We start from the raw sequence: 11,905 nt of genomic DNA, 5'->3' as shown, positions 1-11,905 counted from the left end.
TCCCTGCAGACTACTTCATCCATTTTGAAAGCAGACTGGTATTCCTTCACATATTATGTATAGCATGAGCTACTTCACACTGCAAACTTAATAACAAAGAACTTTGCATTTAATTTACCAACTTTAATACCTCCAGCATTTGTACCTTTCTGTACAGAACTTCATGAGGCTGCAGGGAACTACTGTATCTGGTGCTCTTTGTACTGCATTTCCTGTCCCAGTGGTGTATAACACACTCAAGAACTCAGCTTTGTGCCACAAAATGGAAATTAAATGCATAAAAAAGTATATTTCACCAGGATATTCTGAGTATATTTTATAATCAAAGAGAAGCCTGGATCTCATTGTGAAGATAGGTTTCTTTCAAACATATACAGCAGATTAGATTTTGATATTCAGAAGTGCTCTTAATTGGTTGTTGGGCTGGGGAACCCACGTTTTTCAGTTGGGCAAATAGTGCGAGCTCCTTGTTTCTACCTCACAGATTAGAGACTGAGCATGGTACCAATAGCACCTGTAGACGCTAAATCAACTTGACATGACCTCTTGTCTCTTCCAAAACAACCCCCGTCCTCAGAGGCCCCAGCTGTGCATGTGTAAGCAGCAGAAGGGCCCTGGAGTAGCTACTCTTGCTGTGCAAGTTATCCATTTCCTCTAGTAATGCTCCTGACTTTGATCTACCTTTGATGGTACTTTCAAACAGCATTCGCCCCACAGTCACCACTCATATCCCTCGGTGAGGTGTTGTGCCAGAACTATTATTTTCTCATCATGTTCTTGGTTTTTTTTTTCCCAGTTTATGCACCTGGCTCCCCTTTAAGTTACACCAGAAATTAATGTGATCTCTTGTAACTTCATTTCAAGTTGCCCACTATTTAGGCAGGGCTAGAAGAATATTCCCATACAATGTCTGAAGCATCTTTTACTGATTTTGTCCTTTAAAAAAAAAAATGATGCTTCTCATCTGAGCATAATTTACTGGTTTAACACTGCAGCAACAGGCAATACTTTATTGAAAGCACCAGTTCTCTGCTCAGCTTTAATGTCTGTGCCTGCAGAGCAAATGCTGAATTTGTTAAGAAACACCAGCCTCATTGAGGACTGTGGTTGTCTTCACCTCTCATAGATAAAATCATGAGTTGTCAACTGGAGGAGGCAACCTCTAAATGATCTAAAAAGTGTTTCCCAAGAGAGCACAGCACTGCTGCCATAGGCCTCTGGTATTTATTGCTCCTGCTAGTACAGAGGGTGGAGCATCGTCTCACAGGTGTTGAGACTCAAACTGACCTCCCACTGGACACTGCAGAGAACTCTGCCTGACACCACCTCACCCTTTGCACACAACCCTAAACCATGCAAGTCCTCACTGGGATAAGTGCATGCATCTGGCTAGAGGAGGCAGTGGCACAAATCCAGCACTTCAGCTTCACAGAAGTGTAGAATAAACATCAGCACCTCCCACTCCTTTGCTTTCTTTCAACATACCAATGGGGTTTGGTTCTCACCAAATTTCTTTATTCAGAAATAAACAAGGCTAAGTTTTTCGGGGATTGGACAAAGTCTGCTATAAATTTGTCAGTTTCTTCCATGGAGCTAAAGCACCCCAAGAGAGCTGCCTGCTTTCAGGTGCTTGTGGTCACCACGCGTGCAGGCACTCTCAAGGCAGTGCAGTTCTGAGCAGACTGCTCCACTGATTGCACTGTTGAGCTTCAAAGAAATCTTTTAATCACATTTGGAAGATGAGTCGTATTTAAGCATCACAATTTGCTTACCAGCAGCCACCGCTCTGCCCATCTCAAGCCCTGTACCTCTTGTTTCATTTGCCATGTCCTGACGCAGCTATTTCTGCAACCCCCGTGACTTAAGATGAACGGGTGATGGGGTGGGGTTGTAACACAGCAAAACAAGTGGCTGGAGTTCCTGGTTTGGGATTATCAATCCCACCAACTTTCAGTGAAAATTGTCCTTTTAAATTACTATGCTATGCTTGAAATTCATGTTCTGTGCCATTCTAGGAAATGTTCTGAACACTGGCACTCTAGCATGGCCCCTTTAATGACCAGCCATTTAATTACCAAGTAAATCCTAATTTGTTTGTATTGTACCAGTGCCTGGGCACTCCAGATCATGGGCTTGCACTTCTCTGTGTTAGGTTTTCCAAGTATGGCCAAAGAGATCACACCAAAAATGGGGTTTAGTTTTGGCAAACATCCACTTTCTGTGCTGTTTGTTTCTTCTTTCCATACCAAGGCACAGCTTCCTACGGTCGCTGTTAGTGTGATCCTTTTTAAAAAAATTTTGATCCCTACCTCAAAATCCCAAAGGAAGAAGCTCTGGATGTATTTTGCTCTGGAAAATTGTCTCAGTATTCCCCATGGGAGGAATGCTTTAAAGAAGACAGCTGGGACCTGGGAGGAGGCTAGTGCTGCTTGCAAGCACCTGCAGGAAGAGTGGGTCATCCCCATCCACCTCCTCCTTATGCGTCTCCCCCACCTCTCACATGGCCAGTGGAGAGGCAAGGCAGGCCCCTGCCACAGGAACATCCCAAATTGCCCCAGTCAGGACACAGCTCCCTCTCAGATAATTTCCCATTCAGCCTGGCTGAAAAACCATCAGGTTTGACAGCTGGTTTTTGCATGAGACTTCTCAGCTGCAGTGCTGGAAATGCTTTACAAATACACGGCAATTTGTTCATGCTTTTGGTGGCAAAAATGCACTGAGCCTCTCTTATACATCTGTTAGTGAGGGCAGCCCCACTTCTGGCTCTCATGTTCCCCAAACACATTAAACTGGAACCACACTGGAGCTCTCACCAGTGCTACCAGGGCAGTGCTGGAGAGCACGAAGGACACCTCGAAGCACTGAAATCATTTAATGTGCCAGCAGTTGGGAGCCAGGCTAGGAACAGGAGATGGCAGCTGTTTCTAGGAGCATTGGATTTTCTTAAGAATCCTTTCAGATTCAGTGGGAGATCAGTCTAGACAGACCAAGAATATAGAAAGAAAAGGCTCCGTGCTCTGACAGACGGTGTTTCATGAAGCAAGGATCTGAGATATCTGACAGTTTTCCTTCCTGAGAGAGCACAATTAAAAAAAAAACAAAACGCATCTCTCCAGCCTGCTGGAGAAGGTGAGAAAAAAGCCATGGTGAATAAAAGAATGGTCTATTTGGGTTCCAGGCTATTTAAATAAAACATTAATCCTATACAGTCCAGAAAAGAAAAATATAGTCCTGAATGGAAAGCAAAGCTGCATCTGGAGAGTGTTCACATCCTTTGCTCACAAGGTGCACAGGTCAACCATGTCTTGCATGGCTTCCTTTAGAGGTCTGGAACAAACATCTGGGGCCAGCTTCCCAAAGTTCAGATTCCCAAATTTTTAAGCACAGCCAGGGGTGCTAGGCATCCCCTCCTCTCCCTTGGGTAAGCAACAGGAAGCTCTAGATGTTACATTGGCAGCCTTGTGGTATTTTGGGCGGAGACGAGTAATCAAATACTGGGAAAGTGAGGCCATGCAGCTTCTGTGTCACTTGCTGTGACAGGGGAACACGGTTGCTGTTTGGACAGTGACTTCCCGCTCTGAGCAGCCTCCCCTCCACTGAGCAGGGCAGGAGCTGGAAGGTGGCTCAGAAAGGCAGCACTGATCTCTTCTTAAATACGCCCAAATTGTCGTTCGCCATTCAGGAGCAAAGAGCTGAACTAAACACTTCAGTTCAGCATCTGTCTACAAAATAAAATATTAGTCAAATACTTTGCTAATAAGACTTCCTCCTACTTCAGCTGCAAGATAGGACCTAACTGTCATGCTTTTTGTGGGGGCAGTAACTGAAGATAAGTGGTATGAGATGCAGAAAAATTGTGTCAGATGATGGGCTGAATAAATCAACATTAACGACATTTAAAAGGCTTCAAACTTATACCCACTCTTGGAATAAATTTGCATTAATTGTTGGGATGCAGGGCTACTGTATTGCCAGTGCTATGATCCTAGAAATCCTTAACTCCTTATTCATCCCAGTAATTAGATATTTGGGGGCTGCTTAAACACCTGGGTGTCAATGAAAGAGCTATAATTACACTAACTAGGAGAAACAGGTTTATCAATTCTAATACAACAACACTATTGCCATCGATTTCAGCCACATTACATCATGGACTATAAACAGCCCCCAAAGCCAATGTATTTGTATAAACGCTGAGCCATCAGTGGTGAATGTGCTTTCTTAGCAGGACAGCTTGCTGAAAAAAATACAACAGGTATATCTAGTCCATCAACATTCTCTAGCACATACCCAGAGTGGGCTACCAAATTACTTTTGGTTGGTTTAGAGTTTCTAAGGGGATGAGAGAGACTCCTGGAATGAGTCAGAGCAGTACTTCAGCTCTATTTATTGAAATACTGAACCAGTACTCACTGCATTAGAGACTTCTGTTCACTTTTCAGGAGTAAATTTGGTCTGGATTAAGCAATTACACAAGCATATAAATCAGTGCAATGTTGAACATCAGTACAGCCACCCCATTACTTTCTGGATGGTCTCAAGAACTTTATTCTGTAAAGATCAACTAACAGGAAAAACAGAACAAAAACAGGAAAAACAAAATGAAACTTTTCCTGGATTTCAGGAGACTCAGAAAAAATGTTTTATTAATTGTGTTCCCAAGTACAGAGTTTGGCTTGCTTCTGTAATTTTTAATACAAAACACTTCGAAAAATTCCTGTCTTCTTCCATAGTTTCAGCAGAGGAAATCGGTATATGACAAATATGACTTATCTACAGACTGAAACAAGGCCTGCATTTTAAAAAGAATCTCATGCTTTTGGATATGGTTACTAATAAAAATGGTAACTCTACTTAATCCTTCTTCAAATAATCTCTGACCTCCATAATCTCTGGGCTGTGACACCTGTTTTCACATGCAATGGGAGATCAAAAGGACCCCTCTTGCTGTTAAGCCTGTATGCCCCATTGTGCTGTAATAAAAATGAAATAGCAATTGATGCATCACACTAAAGGCTTAGTGTCAGGTAAATCAAATCAAAAGCTTTTGGTGTCCCTCTTTGATGTATGGGCTGTGAGTTTTTGCTTTACAGTAACCATGCAGGCTTTAAAAGCCCAGAAGAGTGTGAAGCAGCAGAAAGCCCTGAAGAGGGAAAAAAGCAGCGTTAAAAATATCTGAGGGCCACAGCCACCTTCATATGCCTCAGTCCTTTCAGTGACACCAAGAGAAGGAAAGGATGAGCAAGAGGTAGAGGACTGCGTTTGTGTGCGTGCCTGTGCACAGCTGTGTACAGTAAAAGGAAGCTTATGCTCGTCAGCTCCAAATACTGACCCTGAGGGGAGAAACAGGACTAGGAGGGCTGCAGGACTCGGCTAGGGAGAGATACTGCAATACAAAATATCTGTCCTCAGAAGGAATATCCACAGGGAGAAGAGTCCTGGTCTTAGTAGAGAACATTAGAGTTTAATTATTTTGGTAAAGAAAAATATATCCAGGTACATTACCATGTGGCTGTGCATATTTACAGATTTGATTTCTGAAGTTGTGACACTTAAAGAAAAAAATTTGAAGGTCGCTGGGGTTTGCAGTTCACAAGTAAATACCATTAAAGTTTTCTCCTGTTGTGACAGACAGAAGCCAGCATTTGAGCCCAGGCTCAGTTAGGTTCATTCCTTCCAAAGCTTTCCTGCCGGCTGGCTCCAGGCAGCTCCCTGCTTGCTGCCCAGTCTGTCCCCTCTGGGTTTCCTGTGGCCCTTAGGAAGGGCTGCTTGCCCTGAACAAGGACCGGCACCAGGTGAGGACTCTGGCCGCAAAGTCCCTGCTCCCAGCACCACTTCCACCAGAGCCAGACCCAGTGCCCACAGTGAGAACTCGGGAGGCCGAGGGGCAGTGCTACGGGACTGAAAATTGTCCTTGCATGGGGCATGGAGCAATTGTTCGCTGACGCAATTACACAGACTCCTCCATGGCACTGAGGTTATTTCCTAAGGCCACTACACAGATTTTGTACATCAATATAAAAACAGACACAAGGAGCTTTTTCCTTTCCAAGGGTAAAATGTGATTTTCAAATGCCTTTGTGTGGGCATGCCTGCATCTGCATTGGGGCTGTGGCTGCACTGCAGTCCTGCTGACAAAGCAAGGCTGCATCAAGAGCCATTTGCCACCACAGTGCATCCTTGTCCCCGAGATACGGAGCTGGCTCCTGCGAGGCTCCCTAGAGCACAGGCCTTGGCTTGAACACAGTGCTACCCTGATGCTGATCACAGTGTCCAGATTTAGACCAAGTCTCTCGGTGGCAAAGTGGTGCCCACTGCTTTGTGGTGCTTCCTCACACGTTGCAGGAGCCTCAGTGTCTCCACTGCAGCAGAGGAGGGAGAGGAGGACGAGGATAGGAGGGGGAACAGTGGTTCCCAGTAGGGCACAGCACTTCCACGACATCGTGAGTAGGTGCAGAGCTCATTCAGCCCCCTTGATAAAACCACGTCCATCCATAGCTGCCCAGGGCTAGCGCATGGAAAGTCTCCCCATGCAGAGACACCATCGTGTGCAGTCAAAACCCTCCGTGACCCCAGAGAAGAGTGGGGGAGGAAAGGAGGAGAAAACGCCACCCCTTTAGCAAATTTGGATTTTTTCTGTGGTTTATTCACTGGCACTGCTACGGCATGTTTCCATTTGTGAAATTTTAAAAAATTAAAACTTCTGTCTTTAAGAGTGGCAGCTGCATAAATAGAGCACAAACATAAAAGACAAAAACATGAATGGAAGAATCAGATGCAAACAGCGACACAGCACAGTAAGTGACACAGATGACCACCTGATTTCCTTTTGCCGGCCGACACGTTTTTCCCCTCACACCCATAGGTAGTCCCATAAGTGACCTGGCCAGGTGCAAGTGCCACATGCTTTTTCTTTTCTCCCTGAAGAAATTTTCTTTTAAATTATTTCTTCCTGTTTCTGCGGCAAATACAGCTCCTCCCTAACCTAGAAGACTCTCTAAGGCGTACTGAAACTAAGCCTGAGCCTATCCTGAGGCATCTGTGCAGCAAGCAATAGAAAAAAGTACCTCGTATCCTGTCTGCCTGGGACTACCAAATACACTGAAAAAGAAAGATCTGGTTAGAATCTGAACATCCCATATTTTCAAATGAAAACAGGGCAGACAAGACTTTACTTCAGTGATCTCTGAACAGAAGAAGATAATAAAAGCTGTTTACTGACATTTGCATTTGTGCACAACGTCCCAAGAACACTTGGCTCAGGGGATGCTCCTACAGGTAATGCCCACATTTGTCGTCCCAAGCAGGGGGAAGAGGTGCAGCAAAATATGGGGAATTTTCAAGTATTCTTTAAAAACCCTTTTAAAAAAATGAAAAATGATGAGAGCATACCATATAAATGGTAGTCCCTGCCCATAATGAATACACTAAATGAGAGAAGAAGTACAGTTTGTGAAAAGTCTTTTTAAAACAAACTTAACAGGGGAAGTCCCCAAGTGCAACTTAATGACTTTACACTGAGCCATCAATATCATTTTGCCTTTCTCAAAAAGGATTCACCTGGCACAGCCCAATGGTGAGAAGCACCATGCACTACCCAGGACTTGTCTTCTCCAGGGCTTTAATTGGCAGTAGTGGCCATAACACTGCTGCACCACAGCCTGGTATAGAAACATCCCAAAGCCGATTTCCCAGCCAGCTGTATGTTGTAGAGCATCCACCATTGCCTTTGGAAGAACAGAAAAAAATGCCACGGTAAGCTGGAGCCCTTAATATTTATGAATGCAAAGAAATAGAGACTTCTCTACCTCATAAAGTCTTTTTAATTAGTTTTATAACCACGTGTACACTTAAAAAGAAAACACAACCCTCATGGTATCACGTTGATGAAACAGCGTGCACACAAGCGCTCCACAGAAGCTGCCCATGCACATTCTGCTTGGAAGCACCAGGGCCTGTTGATGGTGACTGAGGCAACCTCACGTACTTGTGCTCCAATTCACTCATCGTGAGCCGTACTCACATTTGGAAGTTCAAGAAACTGGACAGAGAAGCAACCTGAGCCACTGTGCACTCTCACCTGGGCAAATACAGGCAAGCTATTATTTACTGTAAATAAACAGTACAAAAACTGTAAATAAACAGTAAATAATTATAATATCCAATAACTGTCAGATTAATTTAGATTAGAAGTAGAATTCTGTCACTTCAAACTGTGAGGGAGTTTTGTTCACGAGTCCCTCTACTAAAGTGTCTTTGTGGGCAAAATCATAGAGAATAATTCCTAAAAATCAGAAAAGCAATAGGTTATGGAATCAAATTCGAGGCATTAAATGTATTTGCTTTTTCTAGTTAAGCCTATCCATAACCACTGCTGTTCTCATTACAGCAGACAAATCAGAGGAGCATCTGAAGCTGTTAACACCCACTAGTACCTCCATGGAAAGTGCATCTATGAAGACTTCCAGCATAGCGGGGTGGTGCTCAGCTCGCTCAGGATTAGGCCTTTAGCAACCTGAGACTGGCACTCAGACTTCTAGAGCTTGCAGCAATGTATTGGGCTGGAAAAATCCTCTCCAAAGCTGACTTGGAGAAATGTGGGTTTTTGCAATCACAGCTGGGCTGACACTGTTACAGAAGGGAAATAAAAGCATGAGAGATGACTATGGAAATGAACATTAATGGTTACTATTAACATAATTTAGCTTCAGTTAGAATGAACAACAAGACGACAATTATACATGAAAAATTAGATTTTATTACAAATGTTTAGTAATAAGTAATGATTTTTCAATTTATTTTTTTTTACTTACTAAACCTAAACATACAAAGTCAGAAGCAAACACGAAATTGCTTGGTTAACATCTTACTGAAGGTTAACTTGTCAGTAGTTCTATCAGATTTCCTGCAAGGCTTGCTTTTAAAATGTCTTATTTATTGTACTGTCGGCTTTCCTTTGCAGAGATGCTCATCCTCCAGTAGAGGATCCATCAATATGGACGATTTGATTCATTTATATGAACAAAAGAAAAAGATAACTACTATCCATCTCTCAGTATAAAACCTATTCCTATACGTTCTGCTTGCACGTCATTTCGAGCCCAATACACTGGCTTCTGATGCCACAGACAGCTCTTGGCCTGAATGCAGTGTGCACTGTATCAGAAGAGTAATATTACTAATTTCATATGGATTGGTGAAAGTATTCTTTGGTCACAAACATCCTATATCTACCCAGTTTACTGTACATCAGAAGCTAGTTTTCACCCACTTTAAAAAGCTTGTTTACATTTCTATTTCATTCCATAGCTTTCAGACTTTTCTCCTGCATGTGTAATCCAGACCTGTGTGCGTGGGCTGTGAACAAAACTGATTTGTTTCTACGCAGACAGATCAGGAGTGAATAAAGGATGTCCCTTATCTTCTGATACCTTTCAGATGTCAGACTACAACAGCTCTGGAGTAAAACAGCCTTTTACTGGAGTCCCTCTGGACAGGAAATTGGTGCACTGCATTACTGAAGCTTTCAGGATACACAAAATACGAAATTTGTGATATTTTACTACATTGTCTATTATGCTGTACAGCCACATTATTCAAAATCAAAGTCTTATTTTTGGTGGGAAAAGTTTAAGAGAGTAAGGGAAAAGAAAGCTGTTAATAATGCAAGCAAGAGTGTCCGGACAAGGACACTTTGCTTAAAAGGCACACCAAAAAAAGGCAAGCTAGGTTCCTCTCCTGATAGTTTAAATCTGACTTTTTTCCTATATATAGATAGATATGTGTATATATTTGTGTATACCTACACAAATATATGTATACAGACACACCAATTTGAGTTTTTGAGAACATAAAGTTCAAGAATTAGAAATCAATTTTAAACACATAAGAACCATGTTAATAGAGGGAGGTTGGCACTGTCATTATGCTGCATTATGATTATAATCTAATGACATGGTGATGCGATGATATCATTTTTCACTTTACATCATTTCATTGTATAAATGTGAGGCATAAGACTACCAGATGCTTCATCTTGCCTAAAGTAATTTTTATGGATCTTCTGTGTTCTTGCTTTTTCATAAGAACGGTCATTACTTTAAGAAATATGAAGAAAGCTGAGGGTAAGGATGTTCTGACAAACACAATTTATATTTATTTGACTCGGGGGTTTACACGTTAGAGCATGGCGAGCACCGAACACACACAGACAGAACGATGACGACATTGGCTGTGCATAGCTCAAACCCAAGCGCTGGTCCCAGCATAGCTGATGGTGAAAACACTTCTCTGTGCCTCTTGCATAAGCTTCTGATATAATGCACCGTTTCCAAAATCTGCACTGCTCCATCTAAATGGTCCACATACGATAACAGTAAATGTTAAGAGGTATGAGATGATTACTAACTTCCAGAAAAACAGTGAACAGAAGATGCCCATACAGTAGTCACCATTAAGAGTTCAACAGCTGAAGGCTGAATCTCTTCAGCTGCATTATTTAAAGTATGACTGTCACAGTAAAGGTTTTTACAGAAAAGGCAACAATAGTAAAGATACCGATAGAGAACACAGTACATTGTTCAGAAAGCGGATCACATTTTCTGCTAAGTCTGAAATATTTCTTGCAATGCTGTAAATTCTACCTACCAGATACCCCACAATATAAACCAGACAGAAGAACCTGTAAATCGTCCTGCATTTCTGATTCCCCAAAATCCACCACAGAAGACTACAGGAATTTTGAATGTTTAGCAATTGCAGGATAAAACCCTCAGAGGACTGCGAAACGTTGCTTCCTTTCCATAGTTATTATACATAAGCATTCAATTGATTTTCTTTGGCTTTTAAATGACTATCCCTTTGTATCTATAATGTGAAACCAAACCAAACCAAACCCAAAGCACTAACAACTCCCTACTCCCCTCAACACAGTGATAAAAAACTAAATGAACCAATAAAACATATCCAGAAAGTGTAGCTGTTACCTCATTATAAAACTACGGTGCAAAATAGAGGTTTATACTGGTCAGAATTGCAATAGCAATTGAAAATTTACACTGAAGGAGTGACTGCAAGTCACTGAGTAACATAAAAATCAAAACTGATCAGGCACTTGTTTTCTTATTTAATGAGAGATCATTCAGTGTGCGTAAAAGTGATAGAAATACTCTCCAAAAGAATGATCTGTAGCCTAACAACTGTATTGCTCAACTACAGTCACAGTCCTTGATTCAGGAGAGCAGAAAAACATGTGCCTATTACTTATTTTATGCTTAAATCCTACTGATACGAACAGGCCGGATACATGTTCAAGTGCTGTCCTGAACTGGGATGCTTGTTGACATTGTAGTTTTAAAAGATAATACAGTGGCAAGCTTCTTTTCATTGTACTCCAATACCAATTTTGTCTAATCTGTCTCTGCTTTCCACAATATTACCCTAATACTTCCCAATAAAAAAGAAGACAGGCATAAAATAAATAAGATAACCAGAGATTACATAATAAATATGCTACTAACTGGGAGGAAAATATATTGCAACATAAGGCTCTGTAGTGTTGCACAATCAACTCCTAATGTACAACACCAAGTTACCACTATACACCTGAAAAAAACTGGGAAGTAACAGAATTAACTTCTATTATATTAAACATTTGAAAATATAAACAAGTGGCAATGCGTTTCTCTCCCTTTGCAGAACACCACATCCATGTTCTTTCACTGCTCCAATTGTCATTGCTTGTGAAGGAAGATTCAAAAGATTGGGTTTTGAAAACTCTCATAATCAAATTCCTTCAGACTTACAAAGCTACCAGTGTTCACACTGACTCATGGTATTATCTCTGAAAGTAAAACTAACTCAGAAATTTTGTTGCCTCCGTTTCTTTGCATCCATCGCATCTAGG

This window comes from Mesitornis unicolor, unplaced genomic scaffold (assembly GCF_000695765.1).
Source record: "Mesitornis unicolor isolate BGI_N332 unplaced genomic scaffold, ASM69576v1 scaffold43493, whole genome shotgun sequence".
NCBI lineage: Eukaryota > Metazoa > Chordata > Aves > Mesitornithiformes > Mesitornithidae > Mesitornis > Mesitornis unicolor.
This window is presented reverse-complemented; position numbering follows the sequence as displayed.